Source organism: Mustela erminea, chromosome 6, assembly GCF_009829155.1.
Source record: "Mustela erminea isolate mMusErm1 chromosome 6, mMusErm1.Pri, whole genome shotgun sequence".
Taxonomy (NCBI): domain Eukaryota; kingdom Metazoa; phylum Chordata; class Mammalia; order Carnivora; family Mustelidae; genus Mustela; species Mustela erminea.
Genome location: NC_045619.1, coordinates 145,057,026 through 145,084,249, shown reverse-complemented (window position 1 = coordinate 145,084,249; position 27,224 = coordinate 145,057,026). Strand labels below are relative to the sequence as shown.

At 50.2% G+C, this 27,224-nt stretch overlaps 2 long non-coding RNA genes across 2 annotated transcripts in view; one reads left to right on the top strand and one right to left on the bottom strand.

Annotated features, from left to right (window-relative positions):
• The window catches only part of LOC116594475, a 55,546-nt gene that overhangs the window by 10,648 nt on the left and 17,674 nt on the right, over positions 1-27,224 (bottom strand). The window contains exon 2 of the long non-coding RNA XR_004287240.1: positions 25,234-25,364. This is a non-coding gene — a long non-coding RNA (uncharacterized LOC116594475). The remainder of the gene's footprint in view (positions 1-25,233; positions 25,365-27,224) is intronic.
• Positions 523-1,732, top strand: LOC116594476. Its single transcript, XR_004287241.1, has 3 exons — positions 523-655; positions 1,081-1,286; positions 1,531-1,732. It is a non-coding gene; the product is annotated as an uncharacterized LOC116594476 (long non-coding RNA).

Genomic DNA, 27,224 nt, shown 5'->3' with positions numbered 1-27,224 from the left:
CCGCCCAGCCCCCCACTTGCATTGCCACGTGCGTGTCCCAGCCTCCTGTGATAACAGGAACGTATGCAGGGGTCCTATCCCTGATGGTGTCCCTAGAAGTAGAAGCCAGAAGACCCCACTGTGCAGATGGGGAGCCTGGGGAGGCCCTGAAAGGGACACAGTCTGTCCAGGGTCACAGTCCTGAGCAGGAGCAAGAGCCCGGTCTGAAGCCAGCTCTGTGCCCTCCCAGCGGGGACATCATCTACACCCAGGCCTTGTGGGGGCTGTGGTGAGTCTGTGTGGATGTCACCATATGGACAGGGCATGAGGTAGAGGGTGAGCACTGAGCAGCTGGGGAAGGGGAGTCCTCAGGGGGTTCTGGTGTGGGGAGGAAGTCAGGTAAGGCATCCCCAGGCAGTGGTGACCTCACTTCCCTGACAACAGAGCCTAACAGAATTTGGGACCCGGGTAACCAGGCACCCACATTCCAGACACAGCCCCCTGCCCAGATCATTTCCTTAGAGATCCTCAAAAGAAGAACATGTTTGCGTGTTGCATCCCAAACTCCGGAAGCTGCAGGCAGAGGAAAGCACACCTTGCAAATACAATCCCTCGTGGGGGATGTCATATCAGGGCTCCCCGACATCTCTGCTCATTTGGCCAGAAGTACAGAAAGGTGACACCATGAGGCCCAGAGCCAGCCCCAAGTCCCATATGCTCTGATCCGACTGTGCAGCCCCAGGTCCCCTCCCCGTGTGTGTGTGTGTGTGTGTGTGTGTGTGTGTGTAAAGAAGGCTCATGTGGTGTGCAACCCCCCCACTCAAGAGCAGGTGGACGAGGGGTCAGGTGGACCTGGTGGTCAGGTCACATTCACACCCCAGGTCAAGGCTGGCTGGGTGAGACAGAATGTGGGGGGCTGTGAGCTTCTCCCCAGGGTTTATCTTGGGTCCTGCAGGTATAGGTCCCTGTCCCAGGCATGGGACTGTGCACGCACAGGTCTGTGTGATTTGGGAGCAGCAGAGGGACTGGGCAGGAGGGCGGTGAAGATGGCCGGGCAGGGCCATGATGCATCCGGGTGGCTACTGGTCTCTGTCTTTGCAGAACACCAGCGATCATCATCGGAGGAAGGAGGCTGGCAGATACCTGCTCCGTTTCCCTGACACAGGGAGTGACCGTAGGGGGCTCTCCAGGAGCAGGGACTGGGGAATGCCTAGGAAGGCCTCTGACACTGCCCAGGCCACTGTCCCTGGTGGTACCACACCGGACTGTGGTCTAGGACCCGGAGCCCACGGAGGCCGAGCCCGAGGGTGAGAAGGCCAGAGCTGGGTGTATGTGGGTGTCTGGGGATGGGCTGGTGCTGGGCCCCACAGGCAGGAGGCCCCAGAGGCTGGTGTGTGACCAAGAGCAAGGACTGGGCTCAGAACATCCAGTCGGAGGACTGCAGTTGGGGAGACGTCCCGGTGAGGCTTCCTTCCTGGCTGTAGCTTCTCTGGGAGGCCCTGGGCTAAGCTCTGTCTCCGCCAAGGAACAAAAACATGTTCTTCATTCCAGGATCTCCAACAAAATGAGCTGGGCAGGGAGCTGTCTCTGGAATGTGGGGGCCTGGGTACCTCGGTCTAGCTCTGAAGAGCCAGAGCCGACCCCAACTTCCCCTGCAGCTCCAGACGGGGGGGCTGGTGCCTGGGGAGACTTCAGCAGGAGACCAGGAGCCAGCAGGGGACAAGGCACCTGCCCACAGAGAGCCTGATGCTGTCGCTGTCCCGGAGGAGCTGGGGCCTGGGCCTGGGCCTGGGCCTGTCCCTGCCCCTGTCCCTCCCCCAGCCCCTGCCCCGCTCCGGCTCCTGCTATAGTTCTGCTCCTGTCCCTGCCCCTTCCCCTGCCCCTACCAGAGCAGTGCCCCCTTCCCCTGCCCCAGCCTGTGCTACTGCTCTTGCATCTGTCCAGGCTCCTGTCCCTGTTCCTATTCCAACCCCTGCCCCTGCTCCTGCTCCTGTGGGGCTCCCAGAGCCACATCCAGAGCCCACAGCCCTGCTCCTCGTACAATTATCGCTGTTATCCCCTACCCGACGGCCTGCAGGAATGTTTCGTCCCATACCAGAATATTCTTTCTCTCTGGTACATACTGTTATCTTTCCATGTTCTGTGTACTGTTTATTGTTTGTTTTACATAACATTACTTGTTGTCACTTGAACACATCATGAGCCTGAAGTACATTCTCAACGCTGTGCCACCACACCACAGAACATCGCAGCAGAATATCTCCCTCCCCAAAGGAGACCCTGAGCCCAAGCCCTCCCTGCCCATTGCTCCCCAGCCTGGCAAGCTGCTTTCTCTTTCTGTTCCTGCACGTGTTCTGGAGGTTTCTGGAAGTGGAATCCCTCAATAGGCGCCTTTGTGTCCGCCCACCTATTTTCAAAGGGGACTCGGCTTTCTGTGTTTATGTGAACTAGAATTTCCCTTATTCGAAATCGAGACCCCCAATGGATTAGAGATGAGATGTAATCATCGAGGCCCCTTTAGGCATTGTGGGCACAACCTCAGGTTCGAGACCTGTGTTCCTGCTGGGACACCACAGCCTGACCCCAGACAGGACACAGCTGGTTTCTCCTGTGGCCCACACAGAAACCAGGGAAATGCAGAAATCTGGAAGACACACCACAGAGGGCAAGCACATCAGTCACAACCCAAGGCCAGGGAAAAGTTTCACCTGACTCTTCTCCAAACAGGCTCCAAGTCACAGTGTTCGCAGGGACTAGACCAAACACGTGCAAGCCCAGGAGGGAGGAGAGGCGCACGAGAGCGCGTGTGCGTCTCTGGATGCGGGCGCTCCCGGGGAAGGACGCTGGCAAAGGAAACTTTACGAAGGCCGCGCTGGGCACCCCCAGAGAGGCAGGGGTCTGGTCTGGGGACCAGCAGCCCTGGGGAGAATGGGAAGAACCAGAGGTCTAATGCAGGGCCCCTGGAGAGAAGGGTGTCGGGCACCTTTGTCTGGGACAACAGTCAGCGGCGCCCAGCCCAGGCCGCAGGGGCTCCCCTCACCTAGCAGTGCTCGGCCTCAGACTCCGCTCCGGAAACTCCGGCGCGCCGTTTCACAGATGTATTGTCAGGAGTGTGCGGCCCAGCGGCGGGGGGACAGCAAGGAACGGAACAGCGTTCGTGCCCGAGGAGAGGCCGGGGATCCACGGTCCCAGTCCTCGTGACACAGCGTCCTGTAGTTACTGTCCCAATGTCATCTGGGCACGGGACCCAGGAGCCCCTCCTGCCACCCTGCTCCTGGGAACAGGAGGTGGAGGGGATCCAGGGTCCCAGCGGGGCCAGGGGAAAAGGTCAGCGCCGGGAGGACAGACGGACGTGCCCCGAGCTGTGGTGCCCTCGGACCTCACCCCAAATGATGACTCCGGATGCAGGGACCGGACTTGTGCTCTTCCACGGCCTCCTCCCTACTTCATTTATCCACTCTCTCCTGCCCCTGCGCTCTTCCCGCCCGCCCCCTCCCTCCTCCCCCCTCCCCTCACTTCCCCTCTCTCCCTCCCGCCTTCTCCTCCCTGCCTCCCTCCCAGCCCCCCTCACTCTCACCTCCCGCCCCCTCCCATCATCCCCCCCCCCCCCGCCTCATGCCCTCTTCCCTTCTGCAGGAGATTTGGGGTCCCTGTTCTGTACTGAGCACTGGGGTTTCATCAGTGACCACTTCCCCCAACACACATGGTCATGTCCACTGTGGGAGGTGACGGGGGGCAGTCCTCAGGGCTAGCAGTGGTGATGAGCACCAGGAATCTACTCCTGAAAACAGAGCCCGGTTGCACAGAGAAAAGAATGGAGAGGGACACCTGGGTGGCTCAGTGGGTTAAGCCTCTGCCTTTGGCTCAGGTCATGATCTCAGGGTCCTGGGATCGAGCCCCGCATCGGACTCTCTGCTCGGCAGGGAGCCTGCTTCTCTCTCTCTCTCTCTGCCTGCCTCTCTGCCTACTTGTGAACTCTGTCTGTCAAAAAAATGTTTTAAAAGAATGGAGAGACCCATACTTAGCACTTCCTTAGCACCTCCTCTAGAAAAATCTAGTCCTGAAAAGGGTTGAAAAGTTAATATATCCTAGACTTCTTGCAGTGTGAGTGCTAATGGCCCATATGTCCTGATTCCTAGATGCAACAAAGACTAAATCATCCCATGTCGACTGGGGGTTTGTGACACAACTTTTCTGACCAAATAAAAGCATTTCAGCCAACCTCTCCAAGGCCTCCGAGTTTTCCCAAGTGTCTCTGTGATCCCCTGACTTTTTCATCGACCTCCCTGGGAGGTTCTGTCCTATTGTCTTGTCTCCAGCCTTTTCTGCAACCCTTCTGTGGTCTCCCCTGCCCCTACCAGGGCCACCCTCACCAGGATTCCCCATGCCCCTTGGCTGGGTGCCCACACCCCACACTGGGCTCCATGGACCCTATGTTTTGTGCTCCCTCTGGGGTCATCTGGCATCCCCCTTGAAGCAGTCTGCATCTCCCTGCACTGGGTCTCCTCTGACGAGTCTGTGAGGCCTGCTTGTGCCCATGTCGTGGGCATGGACGTGCGAGCCTGGAAGGTCCAGACTTGCTCCCAGTCCCAGCGTGTAGAGCCTGGGCCGAGAGTGGTCCCTGAGCAGAGGAGGAGTTGCGCCTGGGGAGACTGAGGGAGGACGTGACACAGTGAGCCCCCAGGTGGAGAGTGAGCACCGTGGGGGCACTCAGACCTCCTGGGAGACCATGTCCCACCTGCACTGATCCGTCCCCAGGGCTGGAGGTCGTCAGGGTACCCACCCTCCCAGGCTGGAGGCTGGCAGTGACTGGTAGGGGGGCATGACTGGCGCCGGAGAGAGCCCTCGGGCAGAGAGGAGGGTGCAGGTGCTGCCCCCACAGCACGTGCCCTGGGGCAGACTGGAGGGGCGGGGGGGCACTGACAGACAGCAGTATCTGCAGCTGGGGTCTCCACACAGGCCCCCTCCTCAGGCTCAGCACAAGCTTGTCTGGATGGCCTATGACCCCAAACACAGAGTCTGGCCCAGGACCTCCCCTCAAGCTCCTACTCCCAATCCTTTATACTCAGCTCAAGTGCAAGAAATGGCCTATAGCTCAGGTGGTGTTGGGTGCATAGAGACATGTGATTTTCTGGCTCATGCTGTAACATTGCTGGCATTTTAAAGATCTCAGGACTTTGATTCAAAGACCGTAGGATGCTGGGGACCCCAGACAGCTTTCTGGAAACCTGCCTCTGTGCCTTGCAGCCCTCCCATCCCATAAGCTCTGCTCAAAAGCCCTCCGGGCCGCAGACCCATGGTCTAGGGTCCTCAGATGGCCCAGACGACATTCCTTCAAACAGCCATCCAGGTGGGGCAGCAGGACACACTGCGGATTCCAGCTACACCCCCCACCCCAGAAAGTGAGGGTGCTGCTGGACGAGCTGTCCAAAAACAGCCAGGACAGGTTCCAGGAAAACACCACAGGCTCAGAAGTAACTGAGGAGCATCTGAAGGTCAGGTCAGGACAGTAGGAATCTCGGGTGGTTTTTCCTTGGGGCAGCTCCCATCGCCCCTAAACCCTCAGTGTGATGGCTCCGCTGGGGGTGCGGGAGGGACCAAGCCTGGAAGACCTGCGGCTCCACTGTCAGAGGTCGTCAACTTGATCTGTGCACAGGTGGGAAAACCCAGCCGCATCCCAAAGAATTTCTGGAAACAGTAGCCAGCTCAGTGTCAGCCGACCTGGGAGGTCAATCTTCCAGCTGCCTGAGGAGGAACCGAGCCACAGACCGGCGCACTAGCCAGAAATGGAAGAATGAGAACCAGTTCTTCATTTCAATAGCTCCTGAGCTACCAGTTTGTTCCTATGGTTAGTACACTGTGCGAGGCCTTGAAAATGTTCTCCTCATGTTCTCTGCTGGAGAGGACCTTGAAAAATCTCTGCTTTATAGGTAAAGTCATCCATAATTGACCTTGGTTGGCATAGCCATGCTGGAAAAAGTATGGGTTTCCCCAAAATACTAAAAATAGAACTTCTGCATGATCCCACTACCAGGTAGACCTTTGCAGGAAATGAAGTCAGTTTCTCGAAGTAAGATCTGCACACTCTCCCCAAGGAGGGGCAGCCAACCTTAGCAACAGAGCACCCATGTGGGAAGTCATAGGCAACCTTCCCCTAGAGGCTGGTGCCTCCCTGGACAAGGGACTGCCCCAGGGCTGGGCTGTCTCCACAGCAGTGCATTCAATGTCTTGGATACTAGGAGGAGACAGAGTACAGCACCAGGCCAGTGACCATCAGGACACACTGTCCAAATATGGCACCTTGGCAAATACAAGACAGAAACTGAAAGAATTGTGCATAGAGCAGAAGCAGGAAGGTCTGTCATTCCCAGCCATCAGCCTTCTTCCCTGAAGCAGGTCAGAATACTCTCATGTGGCACTTTCGTTCCCCAGACCTAAGGGAGTGATGTGGAAAACAGAAGCAGAAGAAAAATTATTAAATTTCCTTATCCACTGACAAGCCCTTAAAACAATCATTCCCAAGCATATCGTCTACAGATATACTTCTAAAGGGTCTCATGACAAAGGTTTTATTACCGTTTTTTTTTAAGATTTTGTTTATTTATTTGACAGAGATCACAAGTAGGCAGAGAGTCAGGCAAAGAGAGGGGGAGAAGCAGGCTCCCTTCTGAGCAGAGAGCCCGATGTGGGGCTAGATCCCAGGACCTGAGATCATGACCTGAGCCAAAGGCAGAGGCCTCAACCCACTGAGCCACCCAGGCACCCCAGGTTTTATTACTGTTAATGAATAACACTTTTCCCAACAACAGCTAGTCCCTCAAGGTCCTGGAAACCTTGCTTCCAAAATTCCTTAGGGACTTACAACATCCCTAACCTCCTCCCAACTTGCAAGCATATAGTGGACCACTGCTCACAGCCCCGGAGCAGCAGCTCTTTCTGCCCACAGGTCCTATCCCCATGCTTTAATAAACCACCATTTTGCACCAAAGATGTCTTAAGAATTCTTTCTTGGTCATCAGCTCCGGACCTCACCCCACTGAACCTCATTTATATTCTTTTTTTTTTAAGATTTTATTTATTTATTTGACAGAGAGAGAGAGTACAAGCAAGCAGAGAAGTAGGCAGAGAGAGGGGAGGGGAAGCAGGCTCCCCGCTGAGCAGAGAGCCCGATGTGGGGCTCGATCCCAGGATCCTGGGATCATGACCTGAGCCGAAGGCAGAGGCTTTAACACACTAAGCCACCCAGGCGCCCCATATATTCTAAGACATCATCAGGAGGACATGCTGATCACCAGAGTCAAGGAATTTAGGGCCACAAAGGCTGTAGGAAAAAACCTGGTTAAACTAACATTTGTCTTCTAGTTACTTTTTTACCATATACCAGCCCTAGCTCAAACCCATGTCTCTCAATTCTTCACACATTGATTGCTTCTTTGCCTAAAGTGTGGAACTGTCGGCTCCAATCGCCTCTGCTGGTTTCCACGTTCTTGTGAGGCTCCCACCAGAAAAATCAATACACTTTGCCAGCTTTTCTCCTGTTCATCTGTCTTTGTCAAGTTCCAGACCCAGCCAGGGACCTTAAGAGGAGTCGAAGAAAAGTTCCCTCTCTTGCTGCCTTGGGCCGGGAGTTGGGGGCGGGGGCGCTGGGGGAGTCAGTAAAACCCATCCCATCTTCCTGACCTTGGTAAAAACTTCCCTCTGCTGAGAAGCAGCACAGGGCTGTGCATGGCTGGGGGAGCCCCAGAGGGAAGGTGGAACATGTAGGAAGCCACCTGACCCCCAGCAGGGGGAGGTGACCCCACTGACAAGTCCAGGGTGTGATGCTGAATAGTATCATGGAAGCTTCCCGAATATCAGTCCTTCCCCACCCCAGGCTTCATTACTGCTGCTCATTGTGGTTGCTGCTGTTGGCTTAGTGACTTTTCTGAACTTTGTCCAGTCTGTGTTCTGTGCTATGTATGGCCAGCGAACCCCTGTGCTGTTAACTTAGTGGTCAACCAGTGGCTGGGCAGAGGGGTCACCCGTGTTTCCGAGCTATGGCTACAGATTGGAGGGCTCCACAGCCTCCTCCTCAGGTTCGAATAGTCTGCTCGAGCGGCTCACGGAACTCAGGGAAACACGTTACTTACTAGACGACCCGTTCATTAAAAGGACAGAACTCAGGGAACTCAGGACCAGGCAGCTGGAAGCGATGAGCAGGGCAAGGTATGTAGCAGAGGCTCAGAGTTCCACCGCTCTCAGAGTGAAAGAGGCCTTTACCCACCTGCACTCTGACCTTCGTCTGTACTTCCGAACTGATGATGTGCCTCCTTCCGACTGATCTGTTAAGTCAAAGACCTGGCAGGCACCAAAACGACCCCTCAAGCAATAGCCACTGCATGACACCAGCAAGACCCTGCATGATGGACCCCAAGACAATGATTGACTGGAACTTTAATGACACCCTGCACCTGCCTACCAGCCTTTGTCCTAGATTTTCCTCCCATGAAAGCCTAGGAGTGTTTTCAGCACCTTGAGACCATGCCAGTTCTCTGCTTTCCAGTGTCAGCTGTACTGAAATACATTCCTTCTCTGTGTCACCACCACCCGACTGTCTGCCTTTGGATCTGGGACACTGTGAATACTGCAATGTAGCAAGTCAAATTCAGTTCCTCCCCTCCCTAGGATTCACTGCTGCTGCTCCTCTCGCTGTAGTTCTGCTGTTGGCTTAGTGATGTTTCTGAACTGATTTTGTCAAATCTGTATCCCTTGTCGTGTGTGGCCACAGAAGTGTATGGTCTGTGAATGTAGTGATTAGCCGTCGATTGGGTGAGATTTCCTTAAATATCTGGAAACTACCCTCCTTCTGAAAAAACAAACAAACAATCAAAACCTCCAGTCTTTGCAGATGGGGAGGAGGGCTCTGGGTGCGTGGGTGTCAGGATACATCTTCCGCACCAGCCAGGCCTCTTAGCACTCTGCCTTGGCCTTCACTTCCTATTTGCCGGGTTTAACAATCACCAGAGGGTGAGCCTAAGGCCTTCTTTGGTCATCCCTGAGCAGGAACCCAGCCCTCACAAGCAGTGTCCCAGGGACTCGGGTATAAGTCAGAGCTCCCAGGCCCTTGTTCCCTAAAGCTCATCACTCGGCCTTTCTTCCTGTGATTCTGCTTGGTTTCTCTTTGCCCCAACTCTTATCCATTGCCCTAGCAGAGACTCACATATGCCCTTAAATGGCTTGGACACCGAATGTCCTCCAGTAGCCACCTCACTACTGGGAGAGTTGGTAGAAAGCAGCAAGTCACAGAGGAATCCAAAGGTCTGGACTAGATGTTTCCCTCTCCTGAGATGGGGACATCTGTGAGAGGAGCAGGTGGCCAGCTGGTGGGGCGGGGTGCAGGCACCTGATGTGGACAGTAGGTAGGTGAGGCTGAACTGACATCTGGACTGAACTGATCGTCAAAGCTGCAGATTGGCTGGGAACATCTTCAGGCTGAGGAGGAAAATGAGGGGCGCAGAGGGCACTGAGGAGGCTTGGCTTAGACAGGAAAGGGCTGAGCCATTCCTTTAGCGGAAAAGTGTGTCAGGTCCAGGCTCGTGAGCCCAAGTCCAAAACTTGAGCCCATTGTGCTTCATGAAATAAGCCAGTCCCTCACGACTGATACTGGAGGACCCACTAGTGAGGGACAGAGAATACTCCAACTCATAGAGGTGGAAGGAGGTGCTGGGGTTGGGGAGGGGAAATGGGGGATTCAGGTCTCATGGGTAGAGGTTCAGCTTGGGATGAAGAAGAAGTGGTGATAATGGACGAAGGTGGCAGGCGCAGAACAGTGAGTGTATTTATTGCCACTGAATTGGACACTGGAACGTGCTTAACGGTACCAATTGTACGTCAGTTCCAGCACAATAAGAAAGAAGTGAGGCAGGAGATGGGGTGAGGCAGGAGGATGGGGCCACTGCAAGTCCCAGGAGGGCAGGGATCCTGTATCTTAGTTCTCACTCTCATGCTCTGCACCCTGTTGGAGCTCACAGCAGGCACTCAGTGAATGCTCGCTAAGACGCCGTGCAGGCAGATGAGGGCACAAGTGCAGACCCACGGGGGGTGCCGGGGAATCCCAATGGGATGTGCATCCAGCCTGAGTGAGCGCCCACATTTCACAAGCACCAGCACAAAAATAGCCATTTACAACCAAGGCAGGTGACCATAAGCTGTATTACAAAGCTGTGATCATCAAGATGGTTTGGTATCAGCACAAAAACAGACGCATAGATCAATGGAACAGAATAGAGAGCCCAGAAATGGACCTTCAACTTTATGGCCAACTAATCTCTGACAAAGCAGGAAAGAATATCCAATGGAAAAAAGAAAGTCTCTTCAATAAATGGTGTTGGGAACACAGGACAGCCACATGCAGAAGAATGAAACTAGACCATTTCCTTATACCATACATAAAAATAGACTCCAAATGGATTAAAGACCTCAGCTGAGTCAGGAATTCATCCAAATCCTTGAGAAGAACAGAGGTAGCAACCTCTTTGACCTCAGCCACAGCAATTTCTTGCTAGACAGGTCTCCAAAGGCAAGGAAAACAAAATCAAAAATAAACTGTTGGCATTTCATCAAGATAGAAAGCTTTTGCACAGCAAAGGAAACTGTCAACAAAACAAAAAGACAACCAACAGAATGAGAGAAGATATTTGGAAATGACCTATCAGATAAAGAGCTAGTATCTAAAATCTAGATAGAACCTACCTAACTCAACACCCACAGAACAAATAATCCAATCAAGAAATAAGCAGAAGAAATGAACAGATGTTTCTCCAAAGAAGACATCCAAATGGACAACAGACACATAAAAAGTCACCGTGGGTCCCACAGGTCCTCCAGGGATATCACCTTGGTGGGCTTGTGGTACCGGCGGGTACCTGTTCAAGTGGCTCTTGTCACACCACACAATCTTGATCCCATTGGCCAGGTCGACCCTCATCGCCTGGTGACAGGCCAAGGTCAGTCAGTGAACCTCCACCCCCAAACCCCCAAAAGAGGTCTCTATGTAGTGAACGTCGCCCTGGTCTCTGAGGATGTGGGCCTGGGACTGTGGCCATTGCTGGTAGCTGAAGTCTTCATGGGACATCCAGGAGAAACTGGGGTGCAGGATGCCAAAGAGGAGGGACAGGATTTTCATGTCCATGTGATCGCAGAACGTCATGTCCACATCTGCACACAGCAAGTCATCCACCTCACGGAGGAAGTGCTGCTCACAGAAGCGGCTGACCATCACCATGTGCTGCATGGACACATCCCGCCACTGAGAGGCATGGGGACCACGAGGACCACCACCCTCCAGCACTCCCGGCGGGGCACACAGGCCTGGCAGCCCACTGGCCAATGAAGACTTAGTGACCCTGTGTCCCACCATGATGGGCTTCTGTGCCTTCTGCATGAACAGCTCCAGGAAGAGCACCTATCTACAGGGACTAGGGTCAAAGTGGGAGCAGGGTCACTGTCAGAGGCTGGAGGCAGGACCCCAAACCTGGGGCCCGTGGACGTGTGCACCTTATTCAGGGGGACAGGCCCTGGGCTGCTTTAAGCAACAGCCACTCTCCCAGCCTGTCCTGAGCAAGTCTGCTCATGGGGCCTCCCTACATTCTGCTCCCGAGATGGGGGCCATCAGCAACCCATCATGCAAAGGGGAGCTTGAGGCTTCAGAGGCGGGAAACCAACCCCACGGTCAGCATGCTAGAGCCAGGAACAGTCCCTTTGCTGAGTTCCCAGGCAAACCCTGCAGGTGCCCTCTTCTGGCAGACCCCCTGCAGCTCTGTCCCCACCTGCCAGGAGAGGAGCACCTTGCTGCACAGTCTTCCTTTCTATGGCCTACAGACTGGCTAGAATCAGCACAGCTGGCCTCCTGCCCTAGCTTGCTTGGAGTGAGCTGTTGCTGGCCCCCCGGAGCTGTCTCTACTCCCATAGGGTCCTCCTGTGAAGGCTACAGGGCCTCTTGCTGACAAGGTCCATCAGTCAACCACTGCTATTCCTAGGAGGGTCACCCTTGAACTCCCCCAAATCAGAAATCAGGCCCAGCCCATGTGCAGGGTAGGGAAAGAGGACTCTGGAAGAAGAGGCGGCTTGCTTAGGCCTCAGCTATGAATCCAAGAGTGGAAGCTTCCAGGTCCAGGTCTCCATCTCCCCAACCCCAAGAAGTTGGAAGTTTTGTCTCTCTGAGGGGACTGCCTGTGGGGACAGCAGGTTCCCCATTATCAGCAAGGGTGGCGAGCCCCTCTGAGACTGATTATTGTTAAGGTTTTATTTATTTGTTTGACAGAGAGAGAGAGACAGCTAGAGAGGAACACAAGCAGGGCGAGTAGGAGAGGGAGAAGCATGCTCCCCGCTGAGCAGGGAGCCCGACACTGTGGGATTTGATCTGAGGACCCCAGGATCACAACCTGAGCCAAAGGCAGATGCTTAATGACTGAGCTACCCAGGCGCCTTGAGACTGATTTTTCACACAGGCACTAAGGTTACTTCCCTGTGCCTGCCCCATACCTGGCAGGTTAGTAAACTGCTCACACAGACAAAGTAGGGCACAACATTTAAATAGGGGATAGGGCCACACACACCCCGCAGACATGAGTTAGGTCAACAAGGGGCAAGTCCAGGTCCAGCCAATGGTGGAACACCCAGACATGAAGCAGAGGGAGAAAAAAGTGCCCCTGGCAGCGGACAGAGAGAACGTAAAGGCTTGGAATCGCATCCGAGGCACATGTACGATGACCACACGCCTAGGAGGCCCGGGGGGGCAGGTACGGTGGGAGAGGTGAGGCTGGAGAGGACAGGCAGCTGGGGAGTGGATCCCAGAGAGTCTCCAAGGTTATGTTCTGAAAAGATCACTCTGGTTAATTGAGAAGAATGGGTTCTGTACAGCGGAGGACAGGGAGACACTAACCCTAAGCCCTAACCCTAACCCTATCCTAACCCTAATCAAACATCGTGCTCAATTCTGAGGACTGATAGCTCTACTCTGAAATACAAACAAGTCCATTATGCTGGCTTTCACTCCTTGCTCAGTATTGTACTGAAAGTTCTACCCAGAACAAGAAGGCAGGAAATAAGGAACCCACATGTGAAAGCAAACAGTAGAACTAGGTCTATTCAGAGATCAGAGACAGCATCATCTTATACAGAGAGCTTCCTAAAGAATCAACAAAAAATGATTACAGCCAGTTCCCTAATTCTGCAAAGTTATAGGACAAAATATCAGTACACAAAAATCTCTCTTATTTGTATACACTAGAAAGGAATCATCCAAAAAGGAATTTAAAAAAACAATTCCATTTTAGGGAACATCAACATTGACCAAATACTTAGGAATAGATGTAATCAAGGTGTACATCTTGTACACCAAAAATTATAAACCATTGCTGAAAGAAAGTAAGGGAACCCTAAATAAACCTGAGGACCCCCCATGGTGATAAAAGGACATACTATTGATAAGATGACAACAGTACACAATACAGTGTGGAAATTGAATGTGTTCCCAAGGAATTTCACAAAGGCCTTTGGGAAGAAATGCACAAGCTAATCGTAACAGTCATATGGAATTTTAAGGAACCACAGGATAACCAAAACCATTTTGAAAAAAAAAAAAAAAAAAAAGGTTAAAGGTCACACTTCCAAAGTTTAAATCTTAATATGAAGCAACAGCAAATAAAACATTGTGATACTGTCATAAAGGTATGCCCACACCCTGAAACAAGTAATACATTATATGCTAATTAATTGAATTTCAATTTTTAAAAATTTAAATAAATAAAATGTTTTAAGTATGCATACCGATTAGTGGGATTTAACTGAGAGCCCAGAAGTAAAACCTTTCATCTATGGTCCTCTGAATTTTGACAAGTGGACAACATTACACTGGGGGACAATATGCTCTTTTCAACAAAGGGTGCTAGACAATTGGCCACCCATGTACAGAGGAATGGAACTGGACCCTTACCTCACACCACATATAAATATTAACTCAAAATAAGTTAAAGGCTTAAATGCAAGCAGGAAAATGATAAACTCTAGAAGAAACTAATGGGGATCAGTCTTCATAACCTTGGATCGAGCAATGCTTTTAGATCTGACACCAAAGCGTAAGAAGGAAAAGAAAAAAATAGATTAAATAATATCCTCAAAATTAAATAACTGTCCTGGAAGCCTGGGTGGCTCAATTGGTTAATGGTCTGACTCTTAATTTGGGGTCACATCATGATCTCAGAGTCATGAGACTGAGCCCGACATCAGGCTCCACACTGAGTGTGGGACCTGCTTAAGATTCTTTCCTTCTCTCTCTGCCCCTGTCCACTTGCACACTCTCTCCCACTCACTCTTAAAAAAGAAATGTAAGGGGCGCCTGGGTGGCTCAGTGGGTTAAGCCTCTGCCTTCGGTTCAGGTCATGATCTCAGGATCCTGGGATCGAGCCCCACATCGGGCTCTCTACTCAGCAGGGAGCCTGCTTCCCCCTCTCTCTCTGCCTGCCTCTCTGCCTACTTGTGATCTCTCTCTCTGTCCAATAAATAAATAAAATCTTTAAAAAAATGTAAAAAACATTAAAAATATTTGTACATCAGAAGATACTATCCAGAAAGTGAAAAGAAAGCCCCAGAATGGAAGGAAATATTTGTACATTATTTATCTAATAAGAAACTGTCACCCAGAATATGTAAAGAGCTTTAACACCTCCTCAACAAAAAGACAACCCCATTTTTAAAATGGACAAAGGACTTGGATAGACCCTTTTCCAGGGAAATCATACAAATGGTGAATAGCACATGAATAGATGTTAAACATCATTAGTCTTTATGGAAATGAAGATTCAAACCAGTTAGATTTCCTTTAACACAAGTAGAATCACTACGATCAATAAAACTAAAAATAATAAAATGATGTTGAGAAACTAAAACCCTTAAACCTCGCTTGTGAAAAATGATGCAATCTATGTATAAAACAGTTTGTGGGGCGCCTGAGTGGCTCAGTCTCTGGGGGTCTGCCTTCAGCTCAGGTCATGATCTCAGGGTCCTGGGATCGAGCCCTGCATCGGGCTCTCTGCTCTGCAGGCCTGCTTCCCCCTCTCTCTCTGCCTGCCTCTCTGCCTTCTTGTGATCTCTCTCTCTCTCTCTCTCTCTATCAAATGAATAAATAAAATCTTTAAGAAAAAAACAGTTTGTAATTTACTCAAATAGATCAAAGCAGAATTACCAGATGGTTCAACAATTGCACTCCTAGATGTATACCCCCAATATTGAAAACTCTGGTTCAAAGAAACAAAAATGTACAGGAATATTTGTAGCAGTGGTGTTCACAATGGGCAAAAACCAGAAACTATGCGAATGTCCATCCATGGGGAAAAGGATAAACAAAATGAGGTAGATTCATAAATGGCTGTCTTGTTCTGCCCTATGAAGGAATGAAGTAAAATGGTTCATTTTTGGGGGGGGGGGGAATATGGTGATTTCTTAAAATATTAAACACAGAATTTCACTGCAGCCTATATGGCCCCCAAAATTGAAAGTAGAAGTACCCTCACAACAGCCAAAATGTGGAAGCCACCCAAGTGTCCACTGGCAGATGAACGGTTGAACAAACGGTGCTTTATGCACCATGGAACATGATTCAGCCGTAAAAACGAAGGGGTTCTGACACAGGCTACAACACAGGTTGAATCTGGAAGTCATCATGCTGAGTGGAATCAGCCAGTCATGGAAGGGCAGATCTTGTATGATCCCACTTAACGGAGGTGTCTGGGACGCAAAGCTGGATGTGGCTGCAGGGGCTGAGGGAAAGGACGATGGGGAGTTGGTGTTTCATGCATGCAGACTCCCTCCGGGAGAATGAGAAAGTTCTGGAGAATGATGTACAACCGTGGGAACTCAGCTAAGGCCAGAGACCTGTGTAACTGAAGTGTTTTAAGGGGTCAACGTTCTTATGTTCAGTCACTGTGGAAAAAGGAGAAAAGTGAATGAAAGTCACCGTGGAAAAGTGAATGAAGGACTGATGCATGTCACAACAAGGGCGGACGCTGAAGCCAGCCCCGGCAACATAAGCGATATAGAAATAGCCCTTAGGGGGCGCTTGGGTGGCTCAGTGGGTTAAGCCTCTGCCTTCGGCTCAGGTCATGATCTCAGGGTCCTGAGATCGAGTCCCGCATCAGGCTCTCTGCTCAGCAGGGAGCCTGCTTCCTCCTCTCTCTCTGCCTGCCTCTCTGCTGCTTGTGATCTCTGTCTGTCAAATAAGTGAATAAAATCTTTAAAAAAAAAAAAAGGAAAAGAAATAGCCCTCAGATTGGAGCCATCTGTGCTCCTTAAATCCATCAGGGTTACCCAAATAAGGGAAAGTCCTGGAAAAAGTTCCAGAAGAAAAAAACTGAATCCAAATGGAGAAGACATTTCAGACCATCAGGCAGGGGGTGACAGCTGAAGCGGGCCTGTGGTCTGGGTTCAAACATGGGAACCATCATGATGTCCTCATGTGGGGTTACATGGTGGTTCTATGGGACAATGTCCCTGTTTGGGGCAAAATACACCGAAGTAACCCACGAGACATGGCAAACATGGTAAAGAAATGACAGCTGTGGAGTCTGCGTGTGGAGACCAAGTGTATTTGGGCTGTGACAAGTTACTGCAGATCTGAAATCACCGCAGAGTAAATGACTCCTCCAAACATCCACATTCGCACCACATCACAGAAGCAGAGAGGACATCAGACTTCAGGATGGAGACCGAGCCCCCCCAGATCCAGGGCACGCACTGTGGAGAGGCCACTCGCCCTTGGGAGAGGCCATATGTTAGCAAGAGACTCGTGGGAGGGTTAAATCAGGGGCCCCCATGTCTCGGGTGCTGTAGAAGCAGGAGGGTTTGGGTTCCATTTTCCACAATGCTTCCCCACAACCTGGTTAGAACTATGCAGAAGCAGGAAGGGAGGCCTCAGTAAAGTGGACTGGGGATGCCAGAAGGGGGGGCTGAAAGGGGGCGCTTCGTGCTCAGTGTTCATTAGAGACCCCACATTACAATCCCACACAGGAGAGACTTATCTGTTCCAGGCCCCACAGGGGAAGCTGGAGGTTCATCTCCTACAAGAAATCACCATCCCCACAGCTCAGCCATTGAGAATCCTCCGTCACCCCAAACCCCTGCCTTTCTCCAGGGGACTTTCCTTCCCAGCCCCCTCCCAGCTTCTTCCTCCTTCTCCATGAAGTAACGGCCCTCCTTTTTTTCTTGCACGTGCCTGTGACAGGACCGTAGCTTGCTCAGCCAGATCGCCATTCTCTGCTCTTAACAAATAAACCCATGTTGCTGGTCAAATATACTGGTCAAGGGCGCCTGGGTGGCTCAGTGGGTTAAGCCGCTGCCTTCGGCTCAGGTCATGATCTCGGGGTCCTGGGATGGAGTCCCGCATCAGGCTCTCTGCTCAGCAGGAGCCTGCTTCCTCCTCTCTCTCTCTCTGCCTGCCTCTCTGCCTACTCGTGATCTCTCTCTGTCAAATAAATAAATAAAATCTTTAAAAAAAAAAACAAATATACTGGTCAAAAATGCAGTTTGAGTTTAAGGCGAACGGAACTAATAAACTCAAAAAACTTGCAAGGAAAAACTCAATATACACAAATCAATGACATTTCTACATGCTTAGAAGGAACCATCAGAACGAGACTATGAAGAACAATCTCATTTTCTTGCTCCAAAAGAACAAGACTCCTAGGAGTCTCCTGAACCCAGGAGGTGACAGACCTGTCTCTTAACAGCCTTGCAACACTGATGACCGACATGGAGGGAGACAAACAGAGACAGGGAGACACTCTGTGCTCAGCAAAGAACTGGCACCAGGAAAATACCTCCTGTCCCCACAGCCATCTACAGAGTCTGCGCTGTTGCTCCCTAACTCCCAGACTCTGGACTAGCCCTGGAGCAGGGGTGGACGCAGGAAGAACCCTGCAGGGTAGGGAGAGGCGGGGAGCATGAGCCCCGAGGGGAGCAGCCGCTCCCTGACTGCCCCAGGAACTCAGTCTGCGAGTGCACAGACACAAACATGGGACCGGGGTGCATCCGAGCTCAGAAAGAAGGGACCCCACAGCCTGGCACACAGCCCAGCAGGAGGCCACGTCACTGCACACAAAACCACGGAAGCCCAGTGTCTACACGGTGCACCCTTCCTCCGTGCAGTCCTGAGAACACGCACCCCCTCACCAGTCCCTGCTCAGGCGGCTTCTCCTCACCTTCCCCTCCAGTAGCGGGTCCTGAGGGGGCGAGACTGCTGTCAGTGTGGACGCGTCCCCACATCCTCCACAGCAGGTTCTGTCAGTGTGGATGCAGACCACGTCCTCCCCAGCTTGTCCTGTTAGCGTGGGAGCAGCCCCACGTCCTCCAGAAATCTCCAGAGCGGGTCCAAAGGCGGCCAGGCTCCTGTCCCAGCTGCAGCTGCGCAGGCCACACTCACGGCAGCAGCTGGGGTCTAGTGCCTTCTGCAGGCTGTGGAACCAGTGCAGGACTCGGGGAGCTCACCCTTCAGAGGGAGCACCCAGCTCCCTTTTCATTCATTCCGAATTTTCATTCTGGAAATCGAATCTGCATGGAGCCTGATATCCCCCAACGTCTCCAAAAATAGCTAAGGAACAATGAATTCGAAATAATATGGAATGACAACAGTCCCTGACCCAGACGGTGGCACTGAACATGACCCTGGCTCTGATGCATACCCACACACTGACCTCGACTTGCTCTCAAGCCTGGCCCTGACCTAATCCAAGACCCTAACCCTAGCCCCCAACCCAAACAGTGTTCACAAGAATCAAAAGGTAGAAACTACAAACATCCATCAGTGGTGAACGCCTAAACAAAGTGCAGTGAAGAGTTTGAATTTAGGTTCAGGGTCAGGCTCCAGTCAGAGTTCTAGATCAGGCTTTCAGTGTAGGATCAGGGTGAGGATTTAGAGTGAGGGGCAAGGGAACAGTTAGAGATTAGGACTTTAGTTTATAATTTAGGGTTTAAGACACAGGGCTTCTGGGACAAAGTTCAATGACAAATTTGGGATTTCGGTTCATGCTGGGATTTGCGTTCAGGGTTAATGACTCAGAGTTCTGGTTTATGGTTTGGGTGGTTCAAGGCTTGGATCCAGGGCTCAGGTTCAGAGTCCAGGCTTCGGGTTCAATTTCAAGTCTGGGATTCAGGGTTCCAGGTTGGGCTTTAAGGTCAAGTTAGGTTTCAGTGTTAAAGTTAAGAATTAAAGTTAGGTTTAGGGATGACACATTTTTTTCACTTGTCATCATGGACACAAAATTTCTATTGGAAGTTTCTAAATCTGAAATGTATTTCGTCTGGTATCAGGAGCTGATTTAGAATTTAAGATCACAGTAACTCCCTAGCGACAGCATTCTGATCCTAGGGTCTCCCGGTCACCCAGGATTCACTTTTGTCTTGGCTCAAACATACCCTTGGCAGAGAAGGGCGGGCTGCTGCTGAAGTTGGGATGACTTCACAATGGTAGTGGTGTGAAACCAAATATTGGGGAAATGTTTACAGAAAATGAAACGAGACAAATAATTGGTCAACTCCTGATTCTTCCACAATAACAAAGACCAAGTTTCCAACAGAATCTGATAATGTTCCCTAGGAAGGCCTATGGCACTCATTACCAGTACGGAAAGAGGGCCCCCTCCCCTGCTTTAAACTAGGAATCACAGTAGGATATTTCCTATTTTGTGCCAAAAATAAAATTTTATTATTTTGTTGTTCCAGTGTACATTTGTGGAAGCACTGACATGTTCCTTTCTCAAATCCTCATCAACACAAGGGTAAAATGCAGGCAATGTTAAAATGCACTGCTCATTGGAATACCAAGTACAAGGAGGACTATTAGTAGTAATAAAAAGATATTGTATATGAAACTCAGAAAAATCTCCCTTTATGGGCACTTAAGGAGGATCTCTAACCATAAGATCTAACATTTCATCCTATGGAATTCACCCATAAAAATCATCAATAACAATAGCCTGCTGACGCTGTAACCACCTCACCATTGACCTCTAGGCTTGTAATACACACTCCAGCCGCTAGGGACACAATTTCTCAGCAGCAGAACAGGACTTGCTCACTCCCAGTGGACCAGCAATTACAGTGAAGCCAAAAAAATCCCACTCCTTGGAAATCCCACCCATTAGGAAAAAGTCACAAAAAGCACACCCAGAACTCAATAAAGGACAGACATCTCATGAAGCAGAGGCTGCAGATCACGACCACTCCCACGAAGTAACTCTACAGTGGACACCAGGTCTGTCCCCTTCCTGGGATCACATGGGGCACCGCATTCTTCCAAGACTCCATCTTCAGAGCAAAACTGTGAACTGTCCTCGTCAGTCCTGTGCGCAGGCTCACAGTGAGCCCTGCGAAAGCCAGACACCTTCTTGAGAACACTCAGCCTCTCACGCTGATCCTAGCAGATGGAGGGCGCTGCTCTCCGCAACTTCTGCACCAGCTAGAGAAGACTTGGAACGAATCTTGCCAAACTCCATGCAAAAGCATGTTCTTTATCTGCAAAATGATGGGTGTTTAAACACCATGGATTCCCTGCACCTTCTTGAACCTAGATAAATTGGAGGTACAGTTTGGCCTATTATCCCCAACCGCCCCCCCCCCACGCACACACACCCTTCCCTTGTGCATTCCAGATCAGTTTCCATCCATTTTGCTCATTCTCAGCCATTGTCCCTGCAGATAAGTACAGTAGCACCGAGGTGCTGGGACTGAGGTACCAGGTGCTAAGCCAGCATCTTGGACCTATTTACTATCCGAAATTAATATCCATTGTATTAACAGATGCATCCTAGAAGATCTTGCCACCACGGCCATTAGAAAAGTCATTACAACAGAGGTCCTAACAACGTGTGCCCATCTCCATGGCTCCACTCCTTGGTTCCAGCAATTAGCTCATCCATGGGCAGGTGACCTGGTCCCAGCCAATGAGGTGGGAGGCACCTCAGGTCTCAGCCTGCAGAGCCAAGGATGGGGTGGACCATCCAGGCCAGGGGCTTTTCCATCACGAGTGCAAAAGTGGCCTAGGCCAGGCCTGTGTCAGTGCCACAAGGGTCCCAGGAAGCCACGTGCTCCATAACATTGCTGAGAGCTGAATCAGACACATCCTGAAGCCCACACATGCTAGATCTCTGTTAACTCAGGAGAACCCTAACTGTGCTCATAGTCTTGGCCTGAACGAGATGACCATCTGTGTGGTATATGACCCACCAAATATAGCCACCAGGCAACAGGGACATACTTACCCAAACAATACCCACATGGAATTCAACCACACACAAACATCTTGTGACAAGCCCCAGGCCTACAGAGAAAGGCAGGGGAATTCCTGAGGCCTTAATTGTTGGCCAGTCTCACTATCATCTTTTTTCCCTTTCAAGTGGAGGGGCCAGGGCCAGACAGACCCCAGTGTACTCCCACTCTGCCACTGGAAAAGAAGAGCCCTCTCCCCCATCATCTATCATGTTGCAGATCCGGGGTGTGGGAAACTACCACCCATGGGCCAAATGGGGCCTCCCCCTGTATTCTATCAATTAAGTGTGGCTAGAACATTAGTTATGGATGGTCTGTGGCTGCTATCAAGCCACAGTGCAAGAGTGGAGTCATTGTCAGAGACACCACACGGACTGCAACACCTAACAGAAAATCTTTACAGGTGACTTTATAGAAAAGTCTGCCGATCCCTGATCTCAAAGATCCTAGGGTCATGTCCCTTCTTTGAGTAGAACATAGCACCTTCTACGTCAAATCTAATTTCTTCACCCCCAGAGGCAAGGACTTCGATCCTTTTAGCCAGAACTCCATCTCCATCCTCCTCCATTTATACCTTGAAAGGCACGTCTGCAGGTCTGCAGCCCAACGGAAATTCACTGTCGTTTCCATGGTAGTGATGCTCAGAAATGGAGGTGTAACTGTGAATGTGTGAGTGTGCACATGTGTTTCCTCTTTGGTAGCCACAGTGTACAAGGAGAACACAATACCGTAGCATGCTTTCTGTCCTCCAGGAATGGCCACCCAGTGTGGTTCCATGATGATCTCGGAAGGAAGCCACCTTCACAGAACAAACTTCATCTGGGAGGAGTCCCAAATCCCTTGTCCTGGAAACTATGTTCCACCGAGGCTGGGGGCACACAGAGGGGCAGAGACTCCCCATGCCCATCAGGGTTTTGAGGGATGCCTACTGTTCCAGGACAAAAGATCCTGAAACCATTCATTGGCCTGTCATCCAGCCAGGTATCTGTGAGAGAGATCTACTCCAAGCAGAAAGGACAGACCGAGAGACAGCAAATGACAGCTTTGTGTGACAAGTGCCATGACATGATACTCAAGAGGACGGGGCGTGTGCAGGGTTGGCCAGACTGGGGGACAGGGGGACCAGGAGTGCTCCAGGAAGATGTCACTGTTGTGTCCTGTGTGGCTACACTTGTCAGTGCGATCAGGCACTGGCCAGATGGGAAATGACAGGGCGGGAGAGGGGTAGTGTCCCTAAACTGACTTCTGCAAGGCAGAATTTCAGTAATGAGATTTCCTTCAGTACGTTTTCATGTCACGTGCATCCGTGCGTCCCTAAGGCTGATTGTGTAGAACATCAAGTAGTAGTTGGCCATTGTTTTCAAGCCTGAGGTGCCAGGGCCAGAGTACACTTGGTATTTCTTTTTGCTGCTTTCTGAGTATGATGACTTTTCCTTCATCTCTGACCCAAGGACAGGGAACAAAGGCAACACAGATCTACACTTGGAAATGTCAACAGAAATCTGCAAACCCAAGTTCTCCCAGGAGCTAAAGGTTCACGACCAGGTGACAGAAAGGAGAGGCAGAGAGCAAGGAACCAACAGAACAGGTCATGTGTCTGTGAGCTGGCCCACTTCCCTACCTGTCGAAAGCCAGCCGTGCCTGACAGGAGGGAGCCCCACCTGCACCTGGTCCGTCTGTTTGCTGCCCTTGAGCAGAGCAGAGGATGGGCTGAGCTGGGTGTGGTTGTCGAGGGGGGTTGGCCAGCTGGGCACAGATGCTACATGCCAAGTACCTATGGGACCAGCTCCTGGTCCTCAGCTAAGATGAAACAATAATTATGTTTAGTGACCTATTTATGGGGACAGGGAATGTGCTCAGTGCTTTGGTACTATATCCTCTCCCACTGCATTTTTTTAAAAAATACTTTGGGCAGGTAAGATTGACATACACAAAACTGTCCATAGTTAATGTATGCTACTTGACCCTGACCCTAACCCTAATATCTAGTTAAGATATACTCAAGGGGCACCTGGGTGGCTCAGTCGTTAAGCTTCTGCCTTTGGCTCAGGTCATGGTCCCAGGGTCCTGGAATGGAGCCACGCATCAGGCTCCCTGCTCAGCAGGAAGCCTGCTTCTCCCTCTCCCACTCCCCCTGCTTGTGTTCTCTCTCTCTCTGTGTATTCTATCAAATAAATATATAAAATCTTTTAAAAAGAGAGAGAGATACTCAATTTAGAATATTGCTCGCAAAAGATGGTTTTTAGGAGCTAAAGAATTCAGGGGCCAACATTCTGTCTTCTCCCTGGAATCTGGGAAATTCACATCCGGCCAGGTGCTATCCGGAGAGTGGTCACACGGGGGCAATAGTGAGTAAACAGTGCCTCAAACCCCGCTACCGAGGCCTTTCTTCATTCTGTCAAACTTTGTTCCTTCGATGTTTAAACATCACTTTATAGATTATGAAAAGTGTGACTTTGTTGAACTTTTAAAAAACCAAACATGTTAAAAATGGAAGATGTTTTTCTAAAATTTCAGAGTTGGTGAGCAGGTGAAGGCCCAGGGGCCCGGGAAAAGGCTATTACTATTGAATATATTCAGGTCAACTTAGGAAACAAGGAAGACTTCTATTCCCCTTCTTTGCAGGAAGAATCTGGGTCCACTCACAGCCCTGAATCCACACAAAATAGTGCATCTCAGAGGAAAACAAAGTAGAAATCAACAGCCTTCAGAGGCAGAGAAAGAGCCACACCCAGGAACCAAGGAGACAGACCAGGAAGGCTCTGCTTAGGCCAATTTGCATTTCTGTAGATCTTCTGGAGCTAGAATGTCCCCAGTGCCCCCTGGGGATTGTTGGTCAGGCCCAGCGCCTACCCTGATGCTGCACTGTTGGAACCTGTGACTAGTCTCCTGGCCCCTTCCTCCATGAGCCCCTCTTACCCCGACTACCCCAGCCTGCTTCCTGGACCTCCCACTCCCCTTTCTGACCCTGTCATCCACTCTTCCCATCACTGACTGCCATAGTATAGGGTATGTTTAACTATTGACTATTCTGTCATTTACATGTATTTGTCATGTTTGCTGTGAAATGATACCTTGTATCATCGACCCTGATGGAGAATCCCTTGTCGCATTGCCTGACATCGCTGTGCCCTCACAGTGTCATGGCGCCAGTGTCCCAGTCAAGGTCCTCACTACGCCGGCTCAGCTTCTGCAGTGGGCCTGACCCAGGCACTGCTATTTTCATGCAAGAAGGCAGCACAGCCAAAACCTGGGTTTGGGCTCAGAATTGCTCACAGCCCCTCAGCCCTATCAAAGGGCATGGGGGCACACCCTGAAGACCCTTGCTAGTCCAGTGTTGCCCTGGGGAATTTCCATGGAACAGCCACTGTGTCCAGTGATGGAACTCGACAGGAGCTCCTGAGATAGATGCCACCTTGGAGACTGCCCAGAACTTCCTAGGCGTTCATTCCATCATCTTGAATGAATCCATTAACCTAAAAACATTTCCTCACTTTAGAAATGGTGAACCTGAAGCTCTGAGGAAGTGACTCTCCTGAGTCATGTTGGAAATCAGCAGAAGAGCCAGACTGAGGTGGGAGACGGCCTCCACCAGGATCCCCCACAGTGACTTTAGCTAGAGTCGCCACCACCCATGTATCTTCCCTGCACTCCCAGACTCTCATGGGACTGTTTATGGGGCCTATTCTGGGAACAAAGGTCATGTCAGAGCCACAGAAACTTCTGACCCTGGTTATAATGAGACTTTGTGATGTCAGTGGAGTCCCAAGCCATAGGTCATCTCAGAGTTTGTCTGAAGAGATTTGTCTAGGAACCCACATGATGACAGAGGGTAGAGGAAGATGCAAAAAGCTAGGGAAAGAGGGGGTGCTCGTGTCACATCTGGCCCCAGATGACACAGTGGTGTCCAGCAGGACAAGCCCCCCATATGCCCCCCAGCACCTTCACAGAACTCACCGTAAAGTCTGAAGCTGAGTTTCAAATATGGGACATGAGTGCTCTGGCCAGCTCAGGGAAGCATGACACAGGACATAATGAAGCCTCGACAGATATATATTCATTGAGCAATAGTTTTCTCCAAATATATTCTGAAACGGTAAAAAATAATTCACTGCCAAAACATGCATTTTTTTATTAAAAAGAAAGTCGTACTTGTTCATTAATAAATATTTATGGGTATCTGCTTAGTGCAAATGTACTGCTCGAGTCCTACCTGGGAGCTTGCACACAGCAAAGGATATAATAAATGGACCGACAGTGGGGAGGAATGCTGGCTAAAAAGAGAACAGTGTGCACTAAGGGGGCCATGAATTCAGAGAGGCCCACTAGGAACCCCCTCTGCGAAGGTAGCATTTGAGCCAAGACCAGAATGAAAGGGGGAGCAAATCCATCTGTGAGGAGAGCAACAAAGCAAATATGTTTCTTATTAACTTTAAAGATAAAACACAAATGTTAAGATGTTTTCTTTTTTTTTTTTTTGACATAGCACAAACAATTTTATTAAAAACGTTGTAGAACTTGACCACTCAATAAGTACTGTGCTTTCTAACAATGAAAGCTATCCCCGTGATTAATGTGTATTTTGGAGTTAATGTGGTTTTTTTTTAATTTTTTATTTTTTATAAACATATATTTTTATCCCCAGAGGTACAGGTCCGTGAATCGCCAGGTCCACACACCCCACAGCACTCACCAAAGCACACACCCCCCCAATGTCCATAACCCCACACCCCTTCTCCCAAGCCCCCTGCCCCCAACAACCCTCAGTTTGTTTTGTGAGATTAAGAGTCACTTATGGTTTGTCTCCCTCCCAATTCCATCTTGTTTCATTGATTCTTCTCCTACCCACTTAAGCCCCCATGTTGCATCACCACTTCCTCATATCAGGGAGATCATATGATAGTTGTCTTTCTCTGCTTGACTTATTTCACTAAGCATGATATGCTCTAGTTCCATCCATGTCGTCGCAAATGGCAAGATTTCATTTCTTTTGATGGCTGCATAGTATTCCATTGTGTATATATACCACATCTTCTTGATCCATTCATCTGTTGATGGACATCTAGGTTCTTTCCATAGTTTGGCTATTGTGGACATTGCTGCTATAAACATTCAAGTGCACGTGCCCCTTCGGATCACTATGTTTATATCTTTAGGGTAAATACCCAGTAGTGCAATTGCTGGGTCATAGGGCAGTTCTATTTTCAACATTTTGAGGAACCTCCATGCTGTTTTCCAGAGTGGTTGCACCAGCTTGCATTCCCACCAACAGTGTAGGAGAGTTCCCCTTTCTCCGCATCCTCGCCAGCATCTGTCATTTCCTGACTTGTTGATTTTAGCCATTCTGACTGGTGTGAGGTGATATCTCATTGTGGTTTTGATTTGTATTTCCCTGATGCCGAGTGATGTGGAGCACTTTTTCATGTGTCTGTTGGCCATCTGGATGTCTTCTTTGCAGAAATGTCTGTTCATGTCTTCTGCCCATTTCTTGATTGGATTATTTATTCTTTGGGTGTTCAGTTTGCTAAGTTCTTTATAGATTTTGGACACTATTCCTTTATCTGATATGTCGTTTGCAAATATCTTCTCCCATTCTGTCAGTTGTCTTTTGATTTTGTTAACGGTTTCCTTTGCTGTGCAAAAGCTTTTGATCTTGATGAAATCCCAATAGTTCATTTTTGCCCTTGCTTCCCTTGCCATAGGCGATGTTCCTAGGAAGATGTTGCTGCGGCTGAGGTCGAAGAGGTTGCTGCCTGTGTTCTCCTCAAGGATTTTGATGGATTCCTTTCGCACATTGAGGTCCTTCATCCATTTTGAGTCTATTTTTGTGTGTGGTGTAAGAAAATGGTCCAATTTCATTTTTCTGCATGTGGCTGTCCAATTTTCCCAGCACCATTTATTGAAGAGGCTGTCTTTTTTCCATTGGACATTCTTTCCTGCTTTGTCGA